This window comes from Hemicordylus capensis, chromosome 3, assembly GCF_027244095.1.
Source record: "Hemicordylus capensis ecotype Gifberg chromosome 3, rHemCap1.1.pri, whole genome shotgun sequence".
Taxonomy (NCBI): Eukaryota; Metazoa; Chordata; class Lepidosauria; order Squamata; family Cordylidae; genus Hemicordylus; species Hemicordylus capensis.
In genome coordinates this window covers 20667347-20694973 of record NC_069659.1, presented here as the reverse complement: position 1 = coordinate 20694973, position 27627 = coordinate 20667347, and the positions used below count along the sequence as shown (strand labels likewise).

Genomic DNA, 27627 nt, shown 5'->3' with positions numbered 1-27627 from the left:
TTTCGCATCCATAGAGTGTCACAGGGAAACCAACTTTCAACACAGAGTAATCATTTTTGGAGGACATGTCTGCCAGTTTTCACTTCCATTCCTATGACAACACTGGTCAAATATTATAGTAGTTTTTGTGTTTTTTAAATTTTAAAGCGTTTAAAACACCACTGAAAATTTGGCCGGCTTGAGTGTCAGGACAATAAGGCTGCAGACTTGAGTGTCAGGACAATAAAAGCATGACAACACATTGAAAGCACTGAAGTGCTATCACCTCTTTTCCATCTCTGTGGTATTGTCAAAAACCACAATGGCCATTTATGCCCACAGAAGGTTCCGACCACCCCAACTGATTCGTTTACTATGTGGGTTCCACTTCCCAAGATGTGCAGTGCAATCCTACGTATGTTTCCTGAGAAGTAAATCCCACTGAGTTCAGTGAGGCTTACTCCCAAGTAGGCACACAGAGGATTGCAGACTCTGTGGGGCACTTTTTTATTTCTGAATAAACGTGCATTCAGTGCAGCCCTGATTATGGGAATACCCTTTCCCAACACATTTTACCAGACTGCTTGCTCTGCTATCTTCGAGACTCCAGGTTCAATCTGGCCTGATTCCCTAAATTTTTGACAGGATGCAATTTGAAACCAGTTTATTATTACTGCTAGCTGCTTTTATTGTACTTGTTTGTTTCAATCTTCCATTTGTTCTGCCTTAAGCCTTTTGACAATATTTTATTTTTGTGTTTTAACATTCATATGTAAGCCCCCTTGAAAACCTACCTTTTTGTATTATTGAAGAAGTCTTTAAATAGGGGCAGCATCCAGTTTAAGAATCTTAGCCAATTAATCCAATGAGTTTTAATAGATTAGAACTGCGTGAATTTGCTTATGAGGAGCATTAGGGGACAGGGCTGCAGCGCAGGAGTAAAGCATCTGCTTTGCATGCAGAAGGTCCTAGGTTCACTCCCTGGCATCTCCTGGCAGAGCTGGGAAAGACCTCTTTCTGAAACCCTGGAAAGCTGCTGCCAGTCAGAGAAGACAGGACAGAGCTAGATAGAGCAATGATAGCAAGCATGACTTGTCTCCTTAGCTAAGCAGGGTCCGCCCTGGTTGCATATGAAAGGGAGACTAGAAGTGTGAGCACTGCAAGATATTCCCCTTAGGGGATGAAGCCGCTCTGGGAAGAGCAGAAGGGGGAGAGCAATTGTCCCTATCCAGCCCCAGTACAGCATCCCCCCACCAGTGGCTGTTGCTAGTGTTTCCCTTGTGTGTGTGTGTTTGAATGTGGGGACAGAGATTATCCTCTTTCCATTCTTCTTATTTCTTTATAAACCACTTTGAATTTTTTTTCTGTTGAAAAGCAGTATATAAATAATTTTTAAAAATAAATATTCTATTCTGTTTAATATTCTAAGACAGTGCTTGCTAGCTACAGTTTAGTTTGTATGTGTTATTATATATTTTTTAAATTATATATATATATATATATATATATATATATATATATATATATATAAATATATATATAATTAATGTTCTTAAAACAAAACGTGTCAGCTATTTAACTGGGAATTGCATTTTTGTCTATTGTGTTTAAAAATAATAATTCATCTAATGGAATAAAGGTTGCAGCCCTATTGATAAATAGAATCGGGTCGTGGCTCTCTGGTAGAGCATCTGCTTAGCATTCTGAAGGTCTCAGGTTCAATTCCCGGTAGCTGACAACACCAAGCTAAAATAAATAAATAAATAAATAAATAGAAAGAAAGATAGATAGATGGACGTGTTTACTCGACAGTAAAAGGGGTCCACCTCTCCCTAGCACCACCAGCTACACCTTCCCAGAAAAGAAAAAAGAGCAGAGAAGGGAAGCGCGGCGGGATGGGAGATCCAGCACAGCCGGGCAGCGGCAAGTAAGCCGAGGGGACGGAGCCGTTCGGGCAGCGGGTCCAGGCGGCGCTCGCTCGGCAGAGGGCGTCCCGCTTGCGGCTAGAGCGGAGCCGGGAGGAGCCTCCTGCGCTGCGCGGCTCGGCTCGACTGGGGAGGAGCTCCTGTTGCCGCCGCCGCCGCTTGTGCCACGTCCACCGGGCTGAGCCGAGCCGAGCCGAGCCGAGCCAGGAAGCGGCTGGAGTCCCAGCACGTGTGCGCCCGCCGGTGAGTCTGCGCTGGGTTGGGAAGTTGGAGGCGTCTGGAGGAGGAGAGCGCTGCCGGGCTGGTGGCTCTTTCTCTCCCCTCCAGCCTCTGCCAAAAGAACTCTGAGCGAGACTCTGCCGCCGCCGGGCTCAGCCGGCTGGGACCCCCTTTCCGGGTGCAGCTGCCCCGAGGAGGAGGCTTTGCGAGTGAAAGGGGAGCTTTGCAGAATGCTGCTGCCTCGCGAGTAAGCCCGACCGCTGCCGGTGGGGACTGATTTCCTAGGAAGCGCGTGGGGAAAGGAGAAGGAAGAGAGAGGGCTGCGACCTCAGGAGTCTTTACGCGGAAGCAAGTCCCGCTGAGTTCTGCAGGGGGGCTCGAAAGTGAGGCTTGTGGGGATCGCAGCAGCCCGGTTGGAGGCAGGCTTACTCGAAGGTCCGGACTCCGGAGGAAGCGTGCGTGGGATGCCAGCCGTGTTGAGGCGCGAGGAACAGAGGGGCTGAGTTTTCAAGGGGGCTTGTTACTCCCGAGAAAGCGTACAGAGGCCAGCACTCTTGGCGTCGCGAGGAGGGAGGCCCAGGCAGGGAGCGTGCGAACCGGAGGGGAGAAATGCACGAAGTTGTTTAGGGGGCGGTCCTGGGGGTGGGTTGCGGTGGGAAGGCGGGGGAGGCCCCCGTAGGGGGAGAGGAGAGTCCGATCTGAACTTTGAAACGGAGGGAAGGCGCGCCTTCTTGGGCGCGCGAAGAGGCTGGGCAAGAGGGCAGCAGGGGTCACGGCTGGTCAGGCCAAGAGGATCGGGTTGCAGCCAGTCGTCCTGGTCGGGATTTGGAGACCTGTGGCGGGGGGCGATTGTAGGCAGACTATTCCTCGGGAGGGTGAGGGGAGACCGCTCTAGTCCCAACCCCCGAGGCTTTCCCAGAGGGGCAGCTGCTCCGCCTTGCATGCTTTCTCTCTGCAAAGCGGGCGCGTTTAGAAAGCGGCTGGGAGTGGAGTCGGGCGAACTGGGAACTTCCTGTGCACTTGGGGCTGTCCGACTCTCTGAGTCCCTGAGGATCGGGCTGCACGCGCCCCGCTGCTCCGCGCTGCGTGTTCGGGACGCTTTCCCCGGTCGTAGGACTCGGGCGCTTTGCTGGCAGCGGAAGGCAGGAAGTCTCACAGGGGTGTGTGTTACGACTTTGCACAAATCCGGGAAGGAGGCAATTTAGTGTTTGAAAGAGCTGGACCTTAAAAAAAAAAAAGCGTATGAACAGGCACGTTGTGTCTGCAGTGCATGAAGCCACAGGAGCTGCGATTCTCTTTAACGGCAACAATTCGGCTGTCCTTAAGGAATACAGGAACGTAGGCAGCTGCCATATACCGAGTCAGATCCTTCTAGCCCAGTATTGTCTGCACAGACTGGCAGTGGTTTCTGCAGGCAGGACATAGGAACATAGGACACATAGGAAACTGCCATATACTGAATCAGACCAGTGGTCTATCTAGCTCAGTATTGTCTTCACAGACTGGCAGCGGCTTCTCTAAGGTTGCAGGCAGGAATCTCTTAGCCCTATCTTGGACAGAGGCGTAACTATAGGGGGGCAGGGGGGGCACGTGCCCCGGGCGCCATATTTTCTGGTCACGTGGGGGGCGCCGCCATGACAAAAAATTTTTTAAAATTTTTTTTGTTAATACAAATGTTTCCTGCTCAGTGCAGCAGCGCTGCAGCAGTCAAGGGAGCACGACAGCGCCCCCTCCCCCACAAGCGGTCCCTTCCGCGCTGCCCGCCCCCACCCCATTGCTTTGCTGGCGCCTGGCGGCCAGTCAGTGGCCTGGCCTGGCGGCGGCGATGGACACTTGTGAGGAAAAACCTAAGTATAATGTAGTATGTTGGGGGGGGGGCGCGGGGGGGGCGCCATTTCAGTGCTTGCCCCGGGCGCCGTTTTCCCTAGTTACGTCTCTGATCTTGGAGAAGCCAGGGAGGGAACTTGGAACCTTTTGCTCTTCCCAGAGCAGCTCCATCCCCTGAGGGGAATCTCTTACAGTGCTCACACATGTAGTCTCCCATTCAGATGCAACCAGGAGTCTCTCTCAGCCCTATATTGGAGATGTCAGGGAGGGAACTTGGAACCTTCTGCATGCAAGCAGGCAGGTGCTCTTCCCAGAGCGGCCCCATCCCCTGAGGGGAATATCTTGCTGTGTTCACACATGCAGCCTCCTATTCAAATGCAAACCAGGGCAGGCCCTGCTTAGCACACATACCTGGGAGTAAACCCTGTTGAACGTAGTGGGCTTTACTTCTGGGTAAACATGCCTAGGCCTGTGCTGCAAGAGGTGGAAGCGACTAGTTAATCTTAACTGGAGATGTCTGGACAATAGTGAGCAAAGTTATCGCTCCCCCCCCCGCCTGCCCACCCCTGTAGATTAAAACAGTCGATACTTTTATTTTGTTCTCTGAACAGACTGATTTTAGTCACTTGCAACATTTTCTTTGGAAAATGTGACGCCCATAACTTTTAAAGTGTTTATTTCCATGCATTTAAGAGGTATATTTAAAGTGCTGATTGTAGTTTTGTATTATTACTGTTATAATAGTACTGCTGGTATTTAGTACATTATCGTTAGTGTGATAGCACCATCATTAGCCTCATTTGGATGTTATAAAACTGCCCCGCTGTAGCCATGTACAGTGGGGCAAAGGGGGAGGGAATCCTGTGCCTCTCACATCAGCCACTTGCATGCCCCGCCACTCACCCTTACAGTGGGACTTGTCTGAAGAGGGGATAGCCCGATGCATAATGGCGGCAAGGATGTGCCCAAAACGTTTTGGAGGCCATTATAGAAGCCTCCGAAATGTTTGGCCCCCGGGGCCGTTTCGGATTTCAGAGGCGGCGGGGGTGCTCCCTTAAGGGTGGGGGAGGGTGCACTTACCCCTCCTGCCACATTTCCCCCACCAGCACTCCGTTGTATCAAAGCCCCTCGGGGTGGCAGTGTACCTCCCTGTCGCCTCGTTGTCATCCTTGGCCGGAAGTGGCTGGAAGTACCAGGCCCATGTGCACCTGTTGTGTATCGGGCGGCCGATACTTCTGGCCGCTTGCAGCCAAGGATGGCAACAGGGCGGCAGGGAGGAATGCTTCTGCCCCGAGGGACATTGATATAACGGAGCGCTGGTGGGGGAAATGCGGCGGGAGGGGTAAGTGCACCCTCCTCCACCCTTAAGGGAGCACCCCCACTTCCGAAACGTGGAGGAGCAGCTCCAGGTGCATCCCTAAATGGCGAGCGCTTGTGTGATTGCAAGACTGGCTAGATCCAGCCTCACAATCATGGAAGCGCCTGCCATGTCACATTGGGTGTTTCCCTCTTCAGACAAGCCCCGCTGTAAGCATGAGTGGTGGAGTGCAAGGGTGATTGCAAGTGGCGGGACTTGCCTCTTTGCCCACAGCGGGATAATCTTATCATATCTGAATGAGGCTATTGTGAAATGTGCTTTATATAAGAAGCCAGGACTGTGCCCCAAGGAACTTACAATCTAAAATTTAACACAATCAGGACAGCCGAAGAAAGGGAGGGAAGTGAGTAGTCAGGGATAGACGGAGGAAGCACTTGTGATTATGTCAGTTACATTAAGACTTAGTTGATTGATTGATTGATTAAGTGCCATCAAGTTGGTGTTGGATCTTAGCGACCACATAGATAGATTAACTCCAGAATTATCTGTCTTCAGCTTGGCTTTTGAGGTTGCTCAGTGGTGCATCCGTTGCTGTCGTGATCGAGTCCATCCACCTTGCTGCTGGTCATCCTCCTCTTCTCTTTCCTTCAGCCTTTCCCAGCATTATGGACTTCTCAAGGGAGCTGGGTCTTCACATAATGTGTCCGAAGTATGATCGTTTGAGCCTGGTCATTTGTGCCTCGAGTGAAAATTCTGGATTGATTTGTTCTATGATCCATTGGTTTGTTTTCCTGGCTGTCCATGGTATCCTCAAAAGTCTTCTCCAGCACCAAAGTTCAAAAGCGTCAATGCTTTTTCTGTCTTGTTTCTTCAAGCGAGAAGACTTAGTTACTGTAGGTATTTAAGTTAATAACTCAACGGGCACACACTAAGGACATTTGTATAGCTGAGAGAGGCACCCCTGGAATTCTGACACTCTAGGCAGTTTGCAGCCAGCCACCTAATGGCTCAGAGGGGAAATGACTTGACTAGCCAGCCAGAGATTGCAAGTTCGAATCCCCACGGGTAAACACCTATATCGGGCAGCAGCGATATAGGAAGGTGCTGAAAGGCATCATCTCATACTGCACGGGAGATGGCAATGGTAAACCCCTCCTGTATTCTACCAAAAGGAAACCACAGGGCTCTGTGGGCACCAGGAGTCGACACCCACTCGACGGCACACTTTACTAGGCAGTTTGCAGAGTTGACCTCTGTAGTTGGGCTGCATCTGTTTAAAAGTTGCATCATAAGGCAGTTCTGTCCTTTTTAGCCATTGTGGGACTCTGGTCTTAAGGGGGGTAGTGATGGACAAAAGCAATGGAGAGTGTGTGGCTGAATTTTGCATACTGATTTGAACTAATCAGCCAGTTCTTTGCTGCTGGATTATAGTGTTCCTGTGAGGACATTTTAGGAGTTAGAGAATGTATAAAGCAAGAAAAAATGTGGTATTTCATTGCTGTTAACAAAGTCACTACGCTAAATTGTTTATATAGATTCCCCTTTTTCAGCTCTTTGGCATTACAGCTGCATCCTCTAAATAGTTCTAAGTACTTTGAAGAGATTAAGCCAGGCATACAAAAAACCTCAAAAACCTCAATTGTTAAGCTGTAGGAATTAAATTCCTTAAAACTCCAGAATTGTTGTAATTGAAAAGGGGGGGGGATAATTAAGGCTTCTATTAAAACAGTCTCCTCAAGAAGGTTGGGAGAACATTAAAATGAGACCCTAATAATTGGTGAGATAATCTCTGTTGAATGTGAATAATGCCTGAGATTCCAGACAGGGTTTGCCTAAAGACTGAACGGTTTACTGAGCCAAATTTAATTCACAGCTTTCTCTTCTTTTTTTGTTGTGAGTTGACAGTTACCTGCAGAAACTAATCAACCCATCTTTTGTTTTGGGAAGCCATTGCATCTCCTTTGTGTTACGGATCTTGTATCAAGGTAACAAAAAATCCCAAACACTTGATTCTTGTCAAAACCCATCACGGAGCGTCTGTGGCCTCTCATATTTGAAGGAGTGATGTGGCAGAGACTAATTCCACATGCTTTTGAAACAGTTGTTTGGATGCTGCTGCCGCTACCTGGAGATCAAGTGTCACTTGCACTTATAAGCTGGAGGGATGTGGTCTGGTGCCATGCGTCTGCACAGGTAGATTCCTTCGGTCCACTTACACAGCAGGACAGGTGCAATTTGCTTCCTACAGAGCCAAACACAACCCACCAGTAGGGATGTGCACGAACCGGTCCCAAGGCCATTCTAGAGTCCTCCGAACTGGTTTGAAGGCGGCGCTGCCTCGAAGGTTCGATGCCGGGGCTGGTGGTGGTGGTGTTTAAGGGTGGGGGAGGGGCACTTACCCCTCCCACCACTCCCCCCCCCCCCGCTGGCACTCCGTTTTTAGGGTAATCCATGGGGTGGAAGTAGTGACTGTGCATGCGCATGTCACGGGCATGCGCGATGGGCAAAGCGCTACTTCCGGCCAAGAATGAGGGAAGGGGTGGCAGAGAGGTACGCTGCTGCCCCATGAATTACCCTAAAAACGGAGCACTGGCAGGGGAAAAGGGGCAGGAGGGGTAAGTGCACCCTCCCCCGGCCTTAAAGAACCACCCCCCTGGTGTCGAACCACACCTCTGCAGTTCTGTGCACATCACTACCCACCAGTCATCTGTTGTTGCCTGCCATATGCTTGACAACCTCCTTCCCCATATATTTTTTCAAGTTCCAAGCAGGCAACAGAACAAGCCTCTGTCAGGCTGCATTTAGCTTGGTCGTGGTGGTGGGGGTCACGGCTTGTACAGGCCTGCCTTATGATTAAATCTTAAGTAGCTTAGTCTCCCCTAGCCTTTGACTTACAAAATGCACTTAGCTTGGGTTTAGAAGCTGCCAAGATTCGAGAGGGTCTCCTTTTAAAAAAGGTTGACCTACTGAAAAGAAGTTGTAAGCATTGTAGGAGTTTTAGGTATTTGTAGCTTGGCGCATACCACATTTAATGCCCAAGAGTGGGGTCTTAACACTGGAGGAAGGTAATCTTTTACTGCCTGAAAATACAATGCAGTGTTTTGGGGCAAGGTGTTACATGCACTCCAACTGCTAAGCAATACTACCCAATTTGGCTCTGTAGTAGAGCACCTGCTTTGCATGCAGAATGTCCCATGTTTAATGCCTTACATTTCCAGGTAAGCTGGGAAGGAACCCTGCCTAGGCCAGACAGTGTAGGCAGTTCTAATCTAGATGAACCAGTGGTCTGACGACGACATCATCATCATCATCATCATTTAAAGATCACTTTCCAATGAAAAGATCTCAAAGCAGTTTACATGGAAAAAGAACAACACAAAGAAGATGGTCCCCTGTCCCAAAGGGCTCACAGTAGCTTATAACAAGAAGCACAAAGTAGACACCAGCAACAGCCACTGGAGGGATGCTGTGCTGGGGTTGGATAGGGCCAGTCGCTCTCCCCCTGCTAAACGTTAGAGAGCCACCACTTCCAAAAGTGCCTCTTTGCCCAGTTTGTTTTGTTTTGTTTTTGTTTGTTTAACAAATTCCTATATCACCCAAAACTTGCATCTCTGGGCAGTTCACAATAAAAATGAAATCAACACAAAATATAAACATTATAACAATTTAAAACTTAAAACAAGTTAAAAGTACTAAAACTTTAAATCTAATTAAAATCCTGGGTGAACAAGTGTGTCTTAATTGGCTTTTAAAAAGTTGTCAGAGATGGGGAAGCTCTTATTTCAACTGGGAGCACGTTAGCAGGAAGGGATTTGATATAAGGCAACTTCATATGTTCTGTTGACCTAAAATTAATCTCCAGCTTTTCCAGTATAGAAGACGTAACGTGTCTTTTGCTCTCTGCCTTGCAAGAGACCTGGGCGAGACAGACGGGAATGGCTGCTAGATTTGTGTGTGCCTGCCTGTGTGAGAGGGGGAAACGGCCATTTTCGTTTCCTTGTTTGAGTAGGCCTTGGTGCAAAGGAAAGGGATCTTAAACTTTGTAGAGGCTCATCTGACTAAATCTTCAAGAGAAACCTTTTGCACTCCATTTTGTACCCCATTTAAGGTTTTCTTTAAAATGACAGACAGAAAAATGACAGACTTGAACACTTCCCCTTCATGTCCAACGTTTTCTCTCCCCCCCCCCCCCCGTTTATTGTTCTGCTTAACAACTGGCCTTAAAGAAGAGTTCTAGAGAACTTGAAAGTTTGGTCAATACTTACTGACATTTTAGTCTTAATAAAGGTATTGCCCTCCATTGCCTTTTAAAAAGAGTTTGATTGTCTTAAAGTTGCTTCCTCCTAATTGACAGAAGGAGCTTTGGAAAGGATACGTGGGGGTTTATCCCATGATCCTGGGATTTGGAGGAGGGGCGTGTGTGGTGAGGCCCATCTTCAGTTGTGGCCCCCACTGTTTTGTGATCCGGTTGTGCCACTCAGTGTGGCTGTGCTTTGTGACATAAGCCCAATTCAGACATTATACGATACAAGTGTACAGATGTCTGCACACTCATACATGTTTGTATGAATGACTCATACATGTTTGTGTGAATGACTGCACCTGGGTTCTTTCAAAAATGGATACAGGCCCTTCAAATGTGTGGTGCAGATAGGGAGTGTACTTCTATAACTGCGTTCAACATGACATGTGAATGGCTGTACCTGTGTACATATCTATACTTGTGTACAATGTACACTCATCATACGAGTATTGGACATAATATGTGAATGGGCCTATTGTGGCCTGGTTCACACAATCATTTGAATCTAGGTTTAATTATTATTATTATTACATTTATATCCCACTCTTCCTCCAAGGAGCCCAGAGCGGTGTACTACATACTTGAGTTTATCTTTCACAACAACCCTGTGAAGTAAGTTAGGCTGAGAGAGAAGTGACTGGCCCAGAGTCACCCAGCTAGTTTCATGGCTGAATGGGGATTTGAACTCTGGTCTCCCCAGTCCAGCACTCTAACCACTACACCATGCTGGCTCTAATGTGATTTACCAACACTAGTGTGATTGTGTGAACCCATGCCAAGGTAGTTTGTGGCCTCAGATGAATCTCAGCCTTGGTGTGGGTTCACATGCTACATGCTAATGTTGGTAACCCACATTAAACCTAGATTTAAACAGTTATATAAACCAGAGCTTGCCTCTGGTGTTCTGGAGAGCTGAGCCTCTTCTGCTCTAGAGGTTCCTTTTTATCTTCCTCTTTACTGTCCCACCCATGCAAAGTTTGTAAGCAGGCTCCTTCCTCACCTTGGTCGGGTGTGCTTGATGAGCCTGGGAGGCAACTGTTCTTTCTTTTTTGCTTAGTCATCCATATGTTAGCGCTTTCTAGAGATGGGCACGGAACCGGTTTGAAAGACCGCTGGTTCAGCCAGTTCGAAGGTGAGGGAGATCTCTCTAAGGATGGGGAAGGGTGCTTTTACCCCTCCTGCCGCATTTCCCCCACTGGTGCTGCCTTTTAAAATGGTCGGTGTGGTGGCAGCGTACCTCCTTGCCGCCCTGGTGCCTCCTCGGACTGGAAGTGACCAGAAGTTGCCGCTGCACGGACACGTCTCCTTAAAGAGATCCGCCCCCCCCCGAACCGGCTGGTGCCGGTTCTGTGTTCACCACTAGCTGTTTCCAGCCAGGAATCCATCTCAGAAGCTGAAAAAGAATCAACTGGGAGTCTGGGTATATATATGTGGGTAGTGAACAAAATGTTAACTTTACTTTAACGAATATGATGAATATTTATATACTGGTTTTCAACCAAAGTTCCCAAAGCGGTTTAGTGTACACTTAGCTTAATTGTGCACAGATGAGTCCCATCAACTTCAGTTGGACTTGTGCATAAGTGATTGGGTGCAAGACTGCATTGGAAACAGAGGTGTGAGTGATCTGAGATTTCGTCTTCCAGGGCATCTCGGATTAAAGTTTTCTTTAAAGTCATGTTTACACTCCACCCATCCTACAAAACAGGACAGTTCTTCTGATCTCAGCGCTGACTTAATATCCTATGCCTCCCCTTATTTTCTTCCCCTCTCTATCGTAGAATTTTCTGATAATTCTTTGGAATCTCTGAGATTTGAATTAGTGGTTTAATTTCCATATGCTGTTATTTGGGTTTTATGGTGGTTTGTGCAGAATCCAGGTTAGCTTAGACGCGAAGGCCTGGTTCACATGTTCATCATTTGATGGCTGCAATGTCAAGTGACACAGGAACATAGGAAGCTGCCTTGTACCGAGTCAGACCATTGGTCCATCTAGCTCAGCATTTGTCTACAGACTGGCAGCGGCTTCTCTGCAGTTGCAGGCAGGAGTCTCTCTCAGCCCTATCTGGAGATGCCAGGGAGGGAACTTGGAACCTTCTGCATGCAAGCATGTGGATGCTCTTCCCATAGTAGCCCTATCCCCTAAGGGGAATATTTTACAGTGCTCACACATGTAGTCTCCCATTCAAATGCAATCCAGGGCCGACCCTACTTAGCAAAGGGTCTGCTTGGGTGTGTGAATGGGTTGTTGCAGAACAAGTCCTGCAGAGAGAACAGAAGCTTTAAATCACTTCTCATCAAAATGTGAAGGAAGAAGGCCAGCCTGTGTGTGTGTGGCTTGCACCTGCTCATATACGTAACCCTGGAGCATAGTTTAGTTTTCCTCTGAACTGTGTCAGTGTCTCGTGCACCAGGTTGTTTGAATGTGACTTATAACTGCGAAATAGGAGGGATCATGGCCGCAGCCTTTCTCAACAATGGGGCAAAACAAAGAGAACCCCTCATTTAGCATGTCTTTTGGTTTTTAACAGGACTTCAAAAAAAGAAACTACAGAACTGCACAGTGGTCCATGAGAGAAATCCGCGTGCGTAGCAAACACCATTTGCTATACACACCGGTGCATTTTCCAGGTCTGCGCACACATACTTTGTTGCCTAGAGTCTAATTCCATGACATTTAGAAGCCTACACAGAGTGGGAGAAACTCCTCAGAACTGGGAATCTGATGGCACTATTGGAAAAGTGTTCTGTTCGTTGGTGAAGTCTCTGTGGGGTGTAGCAGTGGGGTCTGTAGGAAGCGTCTTTGGCAGTGTGGGGGGGGAGAAATTAGTACACTTGATCAGAGTTATCCGTCACGTTTTACATCATCTCACGTAATAAAACTTTTGAATGACTTGAGTTTTTTAACTGCAAAAACATTCTTTTGGAACGAACTTTGTTTTGTTTTGTTGGAACTGCACATTTCCCATCTGTATATTAAAAAGAAGCCCTAGCTTTTACTAAACCAATCTGATTACGAGAGAAGTGTTCATTGCTGGTCCTGAGCCATAATAAATTAATTAGATTTGGGAACTGTTAATTAGTGTGGGGTCCAGGAGCATCCCAGGAAAGGTGTCCCCAACATGCATAGCTGCCATTGTGCATGTAAAATTCTCATGCGTTTTGTAGATGATGTGGGGAAAATATGCTTTCAAATTAGCATTCCAAGAACTCTTGGCAGAACCTCCTGGAGGGAAATTGCTCGAGCCACGCCCCTTTTCTCCCTCTGGAGTGTTGTATTTTGCGCCATGTAAAACAAGTGTACATGTTTTCATCTGGCATATACTGGAGGCGTTGTGTAGTCGTATTGTTTACTGACTGATGCACGAATCAGGGAATCCCTTTTCTGAATCTTGTCTTTGCCATAAACTCACTAGATGGCCTTGGGGAGGCCATTCCCTTTGGGTCATGGGACTCCATCTTCAATATGGAGATACTATTGGCTTGCCTTACAAGGTGGTTGTAAAAATTGCATCGAGCTACTGCATGGGTGGTCCTCTTGGAATGCTCAGAAGTGCTATGCAGGTGCTGTGTATGTACTGTTTTAGGCATTAGTAACAGAGAAGGAAAAATAGCTAACTTTTGTGAGGCTTCCCTGTCTGATCACCTGCAGGCAATGCTTACTCACCATAGATGACTAGGTGAGTTCCTGTTCTTAGGCCAGGGTAGGCATGATGCAGTTAAGCTGTCCACCTTTTGGTCTGTACTCTTGGAATGTGGGGAGAACTCCAATATCTGCATAGCTTCTCTTTTGTGCTTTTTTGCAACATGCTACCCAAGCACCGGAGAGAGAAGAAAGAAGTTTCTGGGATTGTGCCTGGTCTGTCCTACCAAGCACTTGGCCAGGCACTGTTGCTTGGAAATGTGTTCTTGGAAATGCAGCCGCCGTCAGTGCAGAGGTATGAGCAAAAACAAGAGGTGGGCTAAGCAGTGTAATTACTTTTCCAAACACTCATGGCCTGGGTGCGTTTGCTGGCGTGTAATATACCTAGCGTTGCTTGTCATGCATCAGGTTGCGAGACAATGAAATGGGATCTTGCACGTGGATGGAAGAGGCATGCAAATGAGGCTGTGTTAAGGTGGATACAACGCATTGGAGCGTTGCCGCTTTGCCGTAGGAGCCCCAGAGGAGGACAGTAGGCCTGCTGTGCTGCACTCTCTACTGATAATTGCTGTTCCAGAGAGAAGCGTTTGAATGCAAGCTGCCTAGTGGTGGGTGCAGCAGAAGCACCAAGTGTCCAAGGCCGTGACTCATGTTTTGAACAAGTGTACCTCTGAACTTGTTTATCTCCCTGTAAGGCAGGGCTGCACGACTTCAGCCTTCCCACTGTTGTTCGACTACAGTTCCCATCACCCCCAGCCACAGTGACCAATAGGGATGATGGGAGTTGTAGTCCAAAATGGCTGGGTGGGAGGGGGAGGTGAAATTGTGCAGCCCTGCTGTAAGGCGTGGGGGCAGCGGTAGGAAGCCTGGGTTCCTGCTCGTCGGACAGACTGGGCTCTGGACTTGGGGGTGGGGGTGTCATCTAGGTTGCGTTCCCAGCCTGCCAGAATGTTGTAGGGATCAGATGCTCCAATGCTGATAAACTGGCAGCACTGCCAATGCAGTGCCATGCGGAGGCAGCACAGCCCAGCCACTTCTGTGCAGTTCCTCACATTTCTACCACTTGTGGTAGTGGGGAGTGCTCCTCTACAGAACCAGAGTCATGTGGGATGACCGGGAACGTGCCTGGGGACATTTGGGAAGGGTAGTTTCTGCTAAGCAAGAACTATACTTCCCAGTTCCTTAGCTGGAACTACACTTCCCAGATGTCCCTGTGTGCCATCCTGGCCACCCCATGACTTCTTTTCTGTGGAAGAGCGCCACACCAGCATAAAAATCTGAAGAACTCTGCAAAGGTGGCCCCACTGGGAGCTGCTGCCCCCATGTGGTACCAAGTGGTGCTGCGAATTAGAGAGGAGAGCTGGTCTTATTTATTTATTTATTTATTTATTTATTTATTTATTTATTTTTGCATTTTTATACTGCCTTTTGTTAAAAAGATAGCCCCAAGGCGGTTTACAAAAGTTAAAAACATACAATAAAAACACAATAAAAACATCATGCTAAAAGTATAAAAACAGGCATAAAACAATACAACAGATAAAAACACCCGGAAGCAGCAGTAAAAACGATTATGTAAAAGCCTGGGTAAAAAGCCAAGTCTTTACAAGCTTTCTAAAAGCTGTGATGGAGTCCGAGGAACGAATGGCCCCTGGGAGAGCATTCCAGAGTCTGGGGGCAGCAACAGAGAAGGCCCTGTCCCGAGTGCACGACAGCCGGGCCTCTCTCATTGTCGGCACCCGGAGCAGGGCCCCCTCAGATGTCCTCGTCAAGCGGGCAGCAACCCTTGGGAGCAGGCGGTCCCTCAAATACCCCTTGTGGTCTTGTGGTAGCAAGCATGACTTGTCCCCTTAGCTAATCAGGGTCCACCCTGGTTGCATATGAATGGGAGACTTGATGTGTGAGCACTGGAAGGTCTTCCCCCCAGGGGATGGAAGAGCAGAAGGTTTCAAGTTCCCTCCCTGGTTTCTCCAAGATAGGGCTGAGAGAGATTCCTGCCTGCAACCTTGGAGAAGCCGCTGCCAGTCTGTGAAGACATTACTGAGCTAGATAGACCAATGGTCTGACTCACTATATGGCAGTTTCCTATGTTCCTATGAATTCACCAGTATCAGAGCCCTCATACTTCTTCAGCTGACCTCAAGGGCCATTTCCTGTCCCCTAGGTCCCATAAAGGCCTAGTCCTCCTCAGTTTGAGTCACTTTTCACTGGTGTTAGGGCCCCTGCCAAAGCTTCTTCCTTAGCCTTTACTGTTTCTTTGGGCTTGACCTCTGCCTAGCTCTGGCTGTGCAAGGGGTTCTCAAACTTGGGTCCCCATATGTTGTTGGACTTCAACTCCCACAATCCCCACCCACAATGGAAAAGGCTTGGCTCCGAGCCTTGCTTTGCTGCTCTGGAACTTGACCCCTCCTTGTACTGAACCATGTACCTGTCCTGGGCCTTCTTGGTTTGACAGCTAGTTCCCCTGGGTCCTAGAACCCAACTCTCTCCAGACGGTCCCTAGTTAAGGTCTGAGTCTCTCCTCCCCCCACCACGCCCTTTCCCAGTTTTGGGCCAATCATCTCTGTGTGTGCGGTGGTGTAAAGTGGCCAAAGGCCATTGTGGCTGGGGATAATTAATGTAAGAAGAGCCTTGCTGGATCAGGTCCAAGGCCTACCTAGTCAAGCTTTCTGTGGCCCACAGTGGCCCACCAGATGCCTCTGGGAAGCCCAGAACTAGGAAACGAAAGCATCCCTCTCTCTTACTGTTGCTCCCCTGCAACTGGTGTTCGGAGGCCTCCTGGCTCTGAACCTGGAGGTAACCTATAGCCATCAGGGCTCGTAGCCATTGATAGACCTGCCCTCCATGAATTTGTCTAAGCCTTGCTTAAATCTATCCAAGCTGGTGGCTATCACCACATCCCGTGGCAGAGGATTCCATAGATTAGTTATGCACGGCGTGAAAAGGGGTTTCATTTTGTCAGTCCTACATTTCTTGGCAGTCAGTTTCGTGGGGTGACTCCTGGTTCTAGTGTTGTGAGAGAGGGAGAAAAACTTCTCTCTATCCATACTCTCTGCACCATGCATAATTTTATAATACCACCAATTGCTGTAGAGCCAACGGCAGGGAAGAGTTCTCGCCTTCATGCCTTGCTTGTGGGCTTCCAAGAGACATCTGAGTGGCCACCATGAGAAACAGAATGATGGATGTGAGCAACCTTCGGTGTGATCCCTCCGGCCTCTTACGTTTGCTCACACCTCCATTGCCTTCTGATTCTTTCCTCCTACCCTTACCTGCTTTACCCATTTTTTAAAACCCCCTAACCTCTCTTTTCCACCTTTTGCTTAATGCTGATTGTGAACTCTTTATACAGGAGCTGAAGCTAATCTTCCTATTTTGCCGCATTTCCCAACCAGCAGGTGAGTCAGCCCTGAAAGCAGAGAGTTTAAATTCCTTGCTTTTGGGGCTGACTCGCTGTCTTCTGCCCTGGGAGAAATGTGTCCCTTCCACTGCATTATGGGGCAAGTCAGCCTAGAACGTGAGGAATTTAAACTCCCTGCTTTCAGGCCAGATTCACTGCATAACACAGAGGAAGAAAAATTGTGTGGCAGCTTTGCCGCCACAAAAGTGTGTGTGCGCACACATGCTGCGCACAAATGCAATTAATGTAAGTGTGCCGTGGCACAAAATGTTTGGGGAAATGCTGCTATATTTTACCAAGCATTCTTTTGAAGTAAGTGGATTCTGGGTAATAGCAGGTAATCCCCTTCCTCCCATGAGCCTTTTGATTGCTGAAATGCACAGTCCTCTTTCTGCAAGGATCTTCCCCTGCACTTCACAGTCCTTTGCCTGCAGATCTGGGATTCTGTGCCAGAACGATTGTGTCGAGAGCTGTAACTATTGCCTACGGTTATGAGGGCTTCCAGATTGGCTTGAGCTTATGAGTTATTTTGGAAATAAATTAGCCCCTTGATTGTCATCATCTTTGCCTGCTGCAGAGTGAGCAGAAGCAATTCATCAGAACCTATGGAGAGAGGACAAATGAGGACAGGCTTTGGCATGCTTCTGCCCCTGAGATCAGAGGTTTTCTCGGGCTGAGGATGGCAGCTACCCGTCACAAAAGCTCAAGAATTGTCTTGCTTAACTGTGGCAAGGTCTCCCACAGCTAGATGCTTCTGAGAGCTCACAAACAGGGCAACAAAATGATGACTTTCCCAGGTTCCCGAGTTTTGGTATTTTAAGGTATACTGCACCTGTACCTGGAGGCTCCATTTAACTGTCATGAGTGTCTATCAACAGATATCCTTCATAAATTTGGCAAATCCTTTTTGAAGCTATCTAAAGCCCTATTCAGACATTATGTTGTATGAGTGTACGGAACACTAGAACATAAGAACAGCCCTGGTGACCATGCCAGGGCCCATCCAGTCCAGGATCCGGCCTCATGCAGCGGCCAATCAGGTGCATTCAGGCAGCCCACAAGTGGGGAAATAGGACAACTGCCCCCTCCCTTGGTACGCTGTAACACCTGGAGTTCAGGGGCATGCCACCTTGATCCTGATGATAGCTACTACTAAGGCTAGTAGCCATTGATAGTCCTATCCTCCATAGCCCAATTCAGACATTATGCTGTATTAGTGTACAGATGTCTGTACACTCACACGTGTTTGTGTGAATGACACTTTAAGCGTGAATCTGGATACAGGCCCTTCAAATGCAAGGTACAGATAGGAAGTGTACAGGAGAACCTCCTCCTCCTCCTCCTCCTCCTCCTCCTCCTCCTCCTCCTCCTTCTTCTTCTTCTTCTTATTATTATTAGTATTAGTATTAGTATTAGTATTATGTATATAGAATATATACATATTCTATATCTGCAGTTTTGCATATTCACAAGTGTCTTATTGACAGCCAATTTCAATATCCACGGATACGAAAGGGTTAAATCCGTGGCTTCTAGAGGGCTGGAAGTGACTGCGGAGGTCTCCCTTGGCCACTATTTTGTCCATGGAAGCATTTTGTGGCTCATTTCAACCTAAAAAAGGAGGAAAACATCTGAGATTTTGGGGACCATTTGGGACTTGGGGGGGGGGCATCGCTGGCTGCCAGAAGACCGAGCATGGTAGGGCACGTTATTTGGCCCGTTTTCGTGTTTTTTGAGGGGTTCTTTCAGTGTGTGTGTCCCCCCCCCCACCACCATTCCCAAAGACTCAGTTACTCATCCGCATTTTCGTTACCCATGATAATCTGCAGGAACGGAATCCCCATGGATCATGAGTTCTACCTGTGCTTCTGTACCTGTGTTCAACATCACATGTGAATGATTGTATCTGTGTAAACTGTACACTTGTACGAGTACTGAACATAATGAGTGAATGGACCTTATGAATGTGTCTAATCCCTTTTTTAGAACAATCTACATGGGTGGCCATCACCACATCCGACAGCAAATTCCATAGTTGAACTACACGTTCAGTGAAGAAGTACTTCCTTTTGTCTGTCCTGAATCTCCCAGATTTTAGCTTCAACAGATGATGCCAGATGATCTGATATTAGGTACACTCATAATTGTGTCCTAACCCTGTATACATGTGTTGGTGTGAATCTGTACCTGTGTTCATTTTAAGCGTGAACTTGGGTACAGGCCCCTCAAACGCATGGTACAGAGAGGGTGTGGGCTGCTGTGTCTGTGTTCAACATAGTGTGTGTGAATAGCTGTAGCTAGTGCAGATCTGTACCTGTGCTCACTGCATAGCCATACGAGGGTTCAGCGTAATGTGTAAATAGGCTCTTGTGGGCGGCCATCAGCACATCTTGTGGCCGTGAGTTCTGTAAGTGAATTATGCAAATTGTGAAGTGGGTCGTCTTCGGCTGAGTCCTGAAGCTACTGCCTAACCGCTTAATTGAGTGACTGAGAAACATTTCTCCCTCTCCACACTCTTTGTAATTTTGTAAAACCCCTCTCAGGTCTCCCTGCGATAATTTCTCTTCAAAACTATTCCCGCTATTGCTCAAGAAGTCCCTGGTTCAAATCTTGCATCAGCTGTGAACTTTTTCAATGACTTTTGGCAAACCTTAACCTCCCGCAAGCAATATGGGATAGTAGTACTGTAATTAATTATAGGGTGGTTCTTATAAGGATGACAAAGTAATGTCTGTGAAGCACTTAGAGCCTTCTAAAACACAGTTGGCCTGCCCAAACTCTCCAGCTGTTGCTGTACTACAACCCCAATCACCCCCTGCCACTTAATATTTTTTAAATTTACATTTTATATCCTGCTATTCCTCCAAGGAGCCCAGAGCGGTGTACTACATACTTAGGTTTCTCCTCACAACAACCCTGTGAAGTAGGCTAGGCTGAGAGAGAAGTGACTGACCCAGAGTCACCCAGCAAGTGTCATGGCTGAATGGGGATTTGAACTCGAGTCTCCCCAGTCCTAGTCCAGCACTCTAACCACTACACCACGCTGGCTCTCTTATTGCAGCAGAGGATGATGGGAGTTGTAGTCCAACAGCCAGAGAGCCTCAGTTTGGCCACCCTTGCTCTAAAGCACTGCATAAATATTTATTATTCTTATTGAGTGCCAGTGCCATACCAGAATGTAGTAGCCACTGTGGTGAGGGAATTGCCATGCTCCCCCTAACGGGCAGGTGTTATTGAATCCTTCCAAACTGGCTTGACAGTCATACTGCACCCGCACTTGGATCTGATTCAAGGCAGAATCTATATTTTGCTTTTGTTTTGTTTTTCTCCCTCCTCCATAAAACTTTATGGAAGCAGCTGTGCCTCCTTAATCCGCTGCTCCAAAAGTTCCTTTCTGAATGGATAAAAATGAATCAGAAACTGGCAGAGAGGAAGGAAAATTCAGTGGCATATTTTAATTGACATCTATAGGGTGTATGTCTGCTTTCTGTAGAGCGTCAGTGCAAATGTTTTGGCATTAGCAGAGAGAAATTTTGGTGTAGATAGATTAATCAAAATATATGTGTTAAGGCCGTTTTCGACTGGAGATGTGCTGTGCTGGGGTCGAAGAGGGACAGCTGCTCACCCCCTGCTAAATATGGGAGAACTCAAGACTCTGGACAAATTAAAGTGCTACTCTTGGGAATGTGATTGCAGTGCAGGAAAAATTGCCCTTCGTTCCTGATTCTAGTTAGCAGATTTTTCCTGCACTGGCCCCTCAGAGTGAGGGAGATAACCAGCGTGGTGTAGTGGTTAGAGTGCTGGACTAGGACTGGGGAGACCCGAGTTCAAATCCCCATTCAGCCATGATACTATCTGGGTGACTCTGGGCCAGTCACTTCTCTCTCAGCCTAACCTACTTCACAGGGTTGTTGTGAGGAGAAACTCAAGTATGTAGTACACCGCTCTGGGCTCCTTGGAGGAAGAGCGGGATATAAATGTTAAAAATAAAATAATAATAATAATAATAGGGAGGGGTGGAGCTGGGTTGCCCTCAGGACCTGGGGCCACCGGGTTCTTTGAACCCATCCACTCAATTATAGCTACATCCCTGGTTAGAAGGACTGAATGTGAGCAAATGCTGCTACTTAGGGTGCGTCTCTGTGCACCCAATTTTAGCGGTGAGCCCTCTGTAGAAGCACATCACCACATTCAGGGTACGTTTATGGGCCTCTCCCCCAAATCGGGATCTGGATAAACTGTTCTGATTTGCAGCCAAAGGGAGTGTGCAAAATACTGATTGGCTGGCCCTTCTGTCAGTCACAAAGCCACCTCCCCACCCTGACACACACACAAAAAACAAAAAACAAAAACCCACCAACCTTTCAAGGTTAAAAGATGTACATGAATTTGGTTTAAACTAAATAAAGTGCCAAACATTTGATCAGATTAACATGCATAGCATTTAAAGGCACATGGCTCACATTCAAATATTGGAGGAAGGGGAAAGAAGGCTGGAGGCTCTGTGTGAGGAGTGAAGGTGCAGGGAAGTAAAGTTTGCCCCATAACAGAAAAACCGGTACCCTTTTCTGTGGGCAGGTTTGTTAGTTTAGTGAACACACAGAAGAACTGAGTTGAGAGCTGCGGTATGAAGGAAATGAAAAAGGAGACATAGATATTCTGCACCAGAGTGTATCAAAATTTGCAATAAGAAAGCTGTCTTAGGCTGAGCCAGGCCTTTGGTCCATCTGGCTCAGTTTTGTTTGCTCCAGCTGGCAACAGCTCTCAGGTGTTTTCCTCAGCCCTGCATCTGTCTCAGACTGGGGATGCTGGGGACCAGTTTATAAAATGATGCACGGTGTAGTGTAAGGGGATAGAAGGACTTTTTCTCCCTCTCTCATAAGATTAGAACTTGGGCTCATTCAGTAGAATTGATTGGCAGCAGATTCAGGAAGGATAAAAGAGATAACTTTATCATCACCCAATGCATTGTTAATCTGTAGAACTTACTGCCACCAGACGTGGTGATGGCCCCTAACTCAGATGGCTGGAAAAGGGGATTTAGACACATTCATGGAGGAGACGAGGGCTATCCATAGCTATTAGCCAGGAGGGCTAAATGCAGCCTCTTCATTCAGAGGCAGTATGTCACTGAATCCTAGTTGATGGGGAGCAACAGCAGGAGAGGATTGCTGCTCTTGTGCCCTGCTGCTTGTGGGCTTCTCAGAGACATCGTATTGGTCACTGTGAGAAGCAAGAGGGTGGACTGGATCGACTTTTGGTCTGTTCCAGCAGGGCTCTTGCTATGGGATTGAGCCTGGGACCTTCTGCAGGCCAAACATCTGCTCCATCCACTGAGTTATGGCTCCTGGCTTTTGGAACGTGTATGTGTTGTGAAGCGTTTTCTTGATTTCCATTTTGCATTATTTGTTCCACTTCTGATCATTGGAAGTGCAGCGTCGTCCCTGACCACCAGAAATCTTGCATAGCAACTCCTCTGGCTTCTGGGATTTCTGCCAGCATTGTCTGTACACGTTCAGTTTTATCTTCGCAACCAAGTGTCAGGAGTGGAAGGTTGCTTTAAAGAACAAAAACAAGCGGAGATTCTCCGGAAGCCGAATTCCACGGCCACCACTCCATTCTGTGTGGTTTCTCTGTGCTTTTGTGGAATTGCGATGAGCACATTACCTGGAAGATCACTTTATTTATATCACTTTGTTTACATTAAGAGAAGCCCTGCTGAACTGGACCAAAGGTCCATCTCAAGGGCATGGCATGGTTGGAGTGGGCCCTGGAACGGAAAGTGAAGATGGGCCTCTGCCACCCCCTCGCCACCTTCTTCAGAGAGGCATGACAAAGAGAGCAAGCTGGCACCATCCAGCAGGCCCGCCTCCCTCAAGAACCCAGAAACAGTTGTAGCCATGCCCCTGGCCCATCTAGTCTCGGAAAATGTTTCCAACAGTGGCCACCCAGATGTCTCTGGGGAGCTCAGAAGCAGGACATGAGGGCAAATAGCCTCCTCTTCCTGATGTTTTCCAGCAACTGTGATTCAGATACATGTGGCCTTGGACAATTGAGGTAGCATGTAGCCATGTGATTGTCATATCCTAAATTAATTTGCCTGATCTCCCTTTAAAGCCTGCTAGGCTCACTAGCCCCTCCCCTCCTGCTTTACATCTACTCTGATTGGCTGCAACTCCCCAAGGAAGGAAGCTGCCTTATGTGAAGTCAGATGATTGGTCCATCTAGCTCAGTACTATTTACACTAACTGGTAGGGACTCCAAGGTTTCAGGCAGGGGTCTTTACCAGCCCTGCCTGGAAATTCCAGAGAGTGAACCTTGTGCTTTCAAGCATGCAGATACTCTTCGATCTATGGCTGCATCCCCTAAGGGTCATATCTTAGTGCATTCATGTAGCTACCCATCTGAATGCAAACTAAGGTGGAACCTGCTTAGCAAAGAGGATAGTTCATGCTCGTGCTCCTCCTGTTTGACCAGCCATGTTCCCGTGGAGATACAGGGATCACGCTTTAGAGCTCTGTATGCGGTTCAGGAGGGAGGACCAGTACCATCAGATTTTAATAATGTTTTACTCCCAGAATGGCATCCTGTCTCCGTAGCTGAAGTTAAGAAACTTATTAATTGTTTGAAAGTAGGAAGGCCTCGGGCAGTGATGGTATCTCTCCTGAAATGAATAAATTCAGTGCAGATTGGTGGGCTCCTGTGTTGGCAGCTCTCTTTACGTGCATAGACTGCACTGGGCACATACCTAGAGACTGGGGTGTAGCTATAATAGACCCCATATTTAAAAGGGGGGACAGATGCGATCCTGCTAATTACTGCCTGAGCAGCCTGCTGAGTGTTGTGAGTAAACTTTACTCGAGACACTTAGACTGGAAGTTGCAAGAGTGGATAGAAAAAGAAGGTATCTTGGGGGATGAACAGGCTGGTTTTAGAACAGGGCGTTCAACCATGGATCATGCCTTAGTATTACGTCATCTTATCGAGAAGTACATCAGTAAGCGCAAGTCCTCCTTGTATGCGGCCTGTGTAGATTTCAGATTAGCTTTTGATTCAATTTTGAGGCCAAGGCTGTGGGGAAAATGCAGGGACACCAACATCGATAGGCAATTGCTTTTCCTAAGCCAGAAACTTTGAGAACACCACTGTAAGAGTGACGTAACTTCCAAGGCCCACACCTAATAACTTCCACACCTAATAACTTCTAGCAAAGGAGCCAAACAAGGCCACATTTTGGTGCCATCTCTGTTTAACCTGTACATAAACATTTTAGCCCAAAATCTCTCAGACCCGGGCTCGGTTCACACGTACAGTTTAACTGCCGTTAGAACTACCAGAGTTTGTAACGGCAGTACACCTGAATGGGCAGAACTGCAGTTCAGCCTCAAAAGTGAACTCCAGTTTGCCCCGACAAACTCCAATTGGGACCTGAGGTTTTCTCCAAGGTTCGCTGCCGATAGCCACAGTTTGGCCGCCGAAGCATGACGCCCGCAGGCAGACTTGTCCCTAACCAGAGTTAAGCGCCCGTTTCCAAACGTCAGTCACCGAGGTGGTGGCGCAGACCCGCCTGAGGACACGGCTGCTCTGGGCTTTCGGCACTTCTCGCTGGCAGCTGCTTGAAAAAACCAGCCCCACCCCTCCTGTCCGCCACACAGCTTTGGAGTTGCCAGGCTACAGGGACGCCAACACGCCCCATCCTGGAACAGTCATTCTGCCAAGCCACTCGGAGCGAGCAGTCACCAGTGTCTACAAGCACAAACACCCCAAGTGGAAGCACAAGCAGGAGAACGAGAGGGCAAAGCCAAGAGGTGGACCCAAGCAGCAAAGCTGGAGAAGCCAAGTTCTGTTGTTCACGAAGAAAGGGTGGGGAAGGGGGCCCTAGCCCCTTCCTGGGGGGGGGGATTTTTTGCTCCCTAAGACTTACTCATGAGAAAAACCATCCAGGGAAGTGATCAGATTTCTCCTGTTGCATCTAGATATTGCCCTGCCATTACAGACCAGGACTGCTCTCTCATGAGAGGGACAGGCCATGGAGGCACGCATGAGGGCTGGCTGGCTCCAGACACCCAGCCGGGATACTCTGTCCCTGCGAGCCCCGGGGAAGGGTGCCCCCGCAACACCTTCCCCAGTCTCAGTGGATGGTGGACTGCAGTCACCTGGCAGTCAGGTCGCCTGTTTTCAAGGAAACCGCCAGCAGACCCAGGGCGGAGTGGCCAGGCACGAGAGTGACAGGACACAGGGACGCCCTCAGACAGCTCATGAGAGGGACCCTCAGAGGGGAGAGGGAAGAAGTGAACTGCCTGGACAAACCTGCCAGATGGGAAAACACCCCCTTCTCCACCAAACACCTCCCCTCTCATCAGGCCATGGGTGCTCTGGATAGAGCAAGGATGGCTTCTGGCTTGTGGCCATGGGGACTGCTATCCTGGGGAACACTTTCTTAGTCTTGGGGGCCACAGGCAAGCTGCCGTGATACTGTGCCCCCTTTCTGCCTCCACGCCCATGTGCACAGATGTACCCTTTCCAGTGCCCCGGAGTGGCAACCCCGCTCTCCAGCGTTGTCCAGAGAGCAGGAGGGCTCCCTCTCCCATCCATCCCCACGCCTGCAGGTCTGCTTACAGTGGTAGGGTGAACTGGGAACTGAGAGTCCTGAATGGGCAGAAAGCTTCATGCCTGTGTTAATCCCTCCCACAACACTGCACAGGGGAGGAGTATGGGGAGTGTTCGGGGAGATCTGTTCTTTTTTTTAACCAAGAAAGAGTGGGGAAGTGGGGCCCAGCCACTTCCTAGTGGGGGGTTATCACCCCCTTTTACTCATGAGCAAGGCCTGGGTCACTCCTCATCAAAATATGATGATGAGTGTATCGACGAAATGGCCACGCGGGCTACGCACACTCATGAGAGTCCACGGGTGCTCAAATTTGAGCTGTGTTGGGATCCGATGGGCAGGGGTGTCCTAGAGACTGCTTTCCTGCTCCTGGCAACAGCGGCTGAGGTGCCTGGGAAACCAGCCCCCCTGCCCGGCTTTTTGCACCTGTGCACAGGGTTGCTGTCGCCAGTGGCCCCTGCAGTCGACCCAGCTTCCCTGGGGTCAAGAGAGCAGAGGAAAGTGTCCTCTCCCGCGATTCTTTACGCCTGCTCATCTGCATATGGTGCACAGAGGGACCGGACCCAGGAACTCTAAAACTTGAGTGAATGTTCTGCCTCGTTGGCCAACCCAACAGCCATGTGTGTGACCAGGCTATGGAACATGGGGTGTGGGGATGTCCTCTGGGGTGCATGCCGTGCTGAAGAGGGATTGGGGCAGTGCTCCCTCTAACAGGGATTCCCAGATCTTGTTGGCTACACCTCCCAGAATCCCCAGCTGCAATGGCTTTTGCTTGGGATTATGGGAGCTGTAGTCAACACCTGGGAATCCCAGTTATAGGATTAGAGGCAAAAGAAAGTTTTATTTTTCTTCTATTTTTTTTAACAAGGATAGTTGAGGCCCCCATTAGAATGGGGCCCCCTTAGATTCCATGGTGGTTAAGTGGCCAGCTCAGCTCGTGAGCTCACAGTCCATGGGTGGGGATAATGCCTTAATAGGCTCAGGCATATCCCCAATAGACTGGCCGTCTTATGAGGCTGTTAGCCTACTGGGCAGCAAGCTGCTTAGTGATGGGTCTGGTTGGATTGCTATGGATTGCTCTGCCAGGGTCTCCCCTTGCCACATCTTCCTTGGTCATGGTGGGACAGGCCTCTCCAGCATCCTTTGCCCTGCTCCATGTGCATATTCCTTTCTAGCTAGTGTGCTTCTTCCATCTCACAAAGAAAACTGGATTCCACCCCCCCCCCCCGATCCCCCCAGGGATTGGAGTTTGCGAGGTGCTTTCGGGCGGGGCCACTTGGGGAGGGAAGCAGTGCCATGGATGGCAGAAGGGGCGCTGGCATCATGGGGCATTTAAAGGGGTTTCAATGCACTTCCCCTGATGAGGGTGGGCAGGGTGCTCTGAAAATGCATGATCTCGCTCAGCACACCCCACTGGAGATTGTAGCTGATCACGGCTGACGCAGTGACACTTTGTCCACAGTCTGGTTGCAGAGCAGGCTGGGATTGGGCAGGGAGGGGCTCCCCTCTCCCTCTACTCCACTTAGGCTGACGGTGGTTAGTTGTACATCTGCGGCACAAATTGGAGTTTGTATTTTTAACTCGGGTTAGTGTTAACTGCTGTTAATGTGTACATCTGACGCCAGCCCCAGGATTACATCTGCTGAATATCGGGGTAAAAATCACAATTTTGTTGTATGTGGATGCTGCTGCTATCATTTCTTGAACCCCAGTGGGTCTTAGGAGAGCTCTTAGACTCCTAGCTAATTACTGTAAGGGTAACTATCTGGCAATTCATTTTCAGAAATATAAGGTGATGGTCTTTGCCAAGAAGCCTAAGAAATTTAATTGGTCTATAGAGGGTCGTCTGATTGAACAGGTTAACAGTTTTAAATATTTGGCTGTAGTTTTTCATGCCACAGGGACATGGAAGGCCCATGTGAATTACGCTGTCCAACAGGCACAAAGGAGCACATCAGCACTTTTGAGATTCATCTGCTCCAAAGAAGGAGAGGTGATCCCTGCAGCACTAAAGCTGTTTGTTGCCAAACCACTGGCCCAACTTTTGTGTGGTGCACAACGGGGCCCCTATTCTAACTACAGACCGCTAGAGATTATCCAATCTGAGTTTATAAGAGCTATATTCAGGGCCCCTAGGTGTATTTCCAGTGTTGCGCTAAGGCTAGAAAGGGGCCTACAGAGGGTGGAATCCAAATTTTAATGTTCAACTACTGGCTTAAGATCAATTTCCCCCCTCTGGGGCTGATTCCTCTTTTGTTGGCCGATAGGCTTCAATCTTCCTGGACACAAGCACTGCTGGTTAAACTTCCATTACTTGGCTTCTCTATAGAATATCTGCCACTATTAGGATATAGTCAAGCCAAGGAGACCCTCAAACAGAGGATCTTGGACACTGAACATCAAAG

At 48.4% G+C, this 27627-nt stretch overlaps 1 long non-coding RNA gene across 1 annotated transcript in view; it reads left to right on the top strand.

The window, feature by feature from the left end:
* Positions 1-1894: 1894 nt before the first annotated feature.
* The window catches only part of LOC128351465 (uncharacterized), a 101597-nt gene continuing 75864 nt past the window's right edge, over positions 1895-27627 (top strand). The window contains exon 1 of the long non-coding RNA XR_008319787.1: positions 1895-2147. This is a non-coding gene — a long non-coding RNA (uncharacterized LOC128351465). The remainder of the gene's footprint in view (positions 2148-27627) is intronic.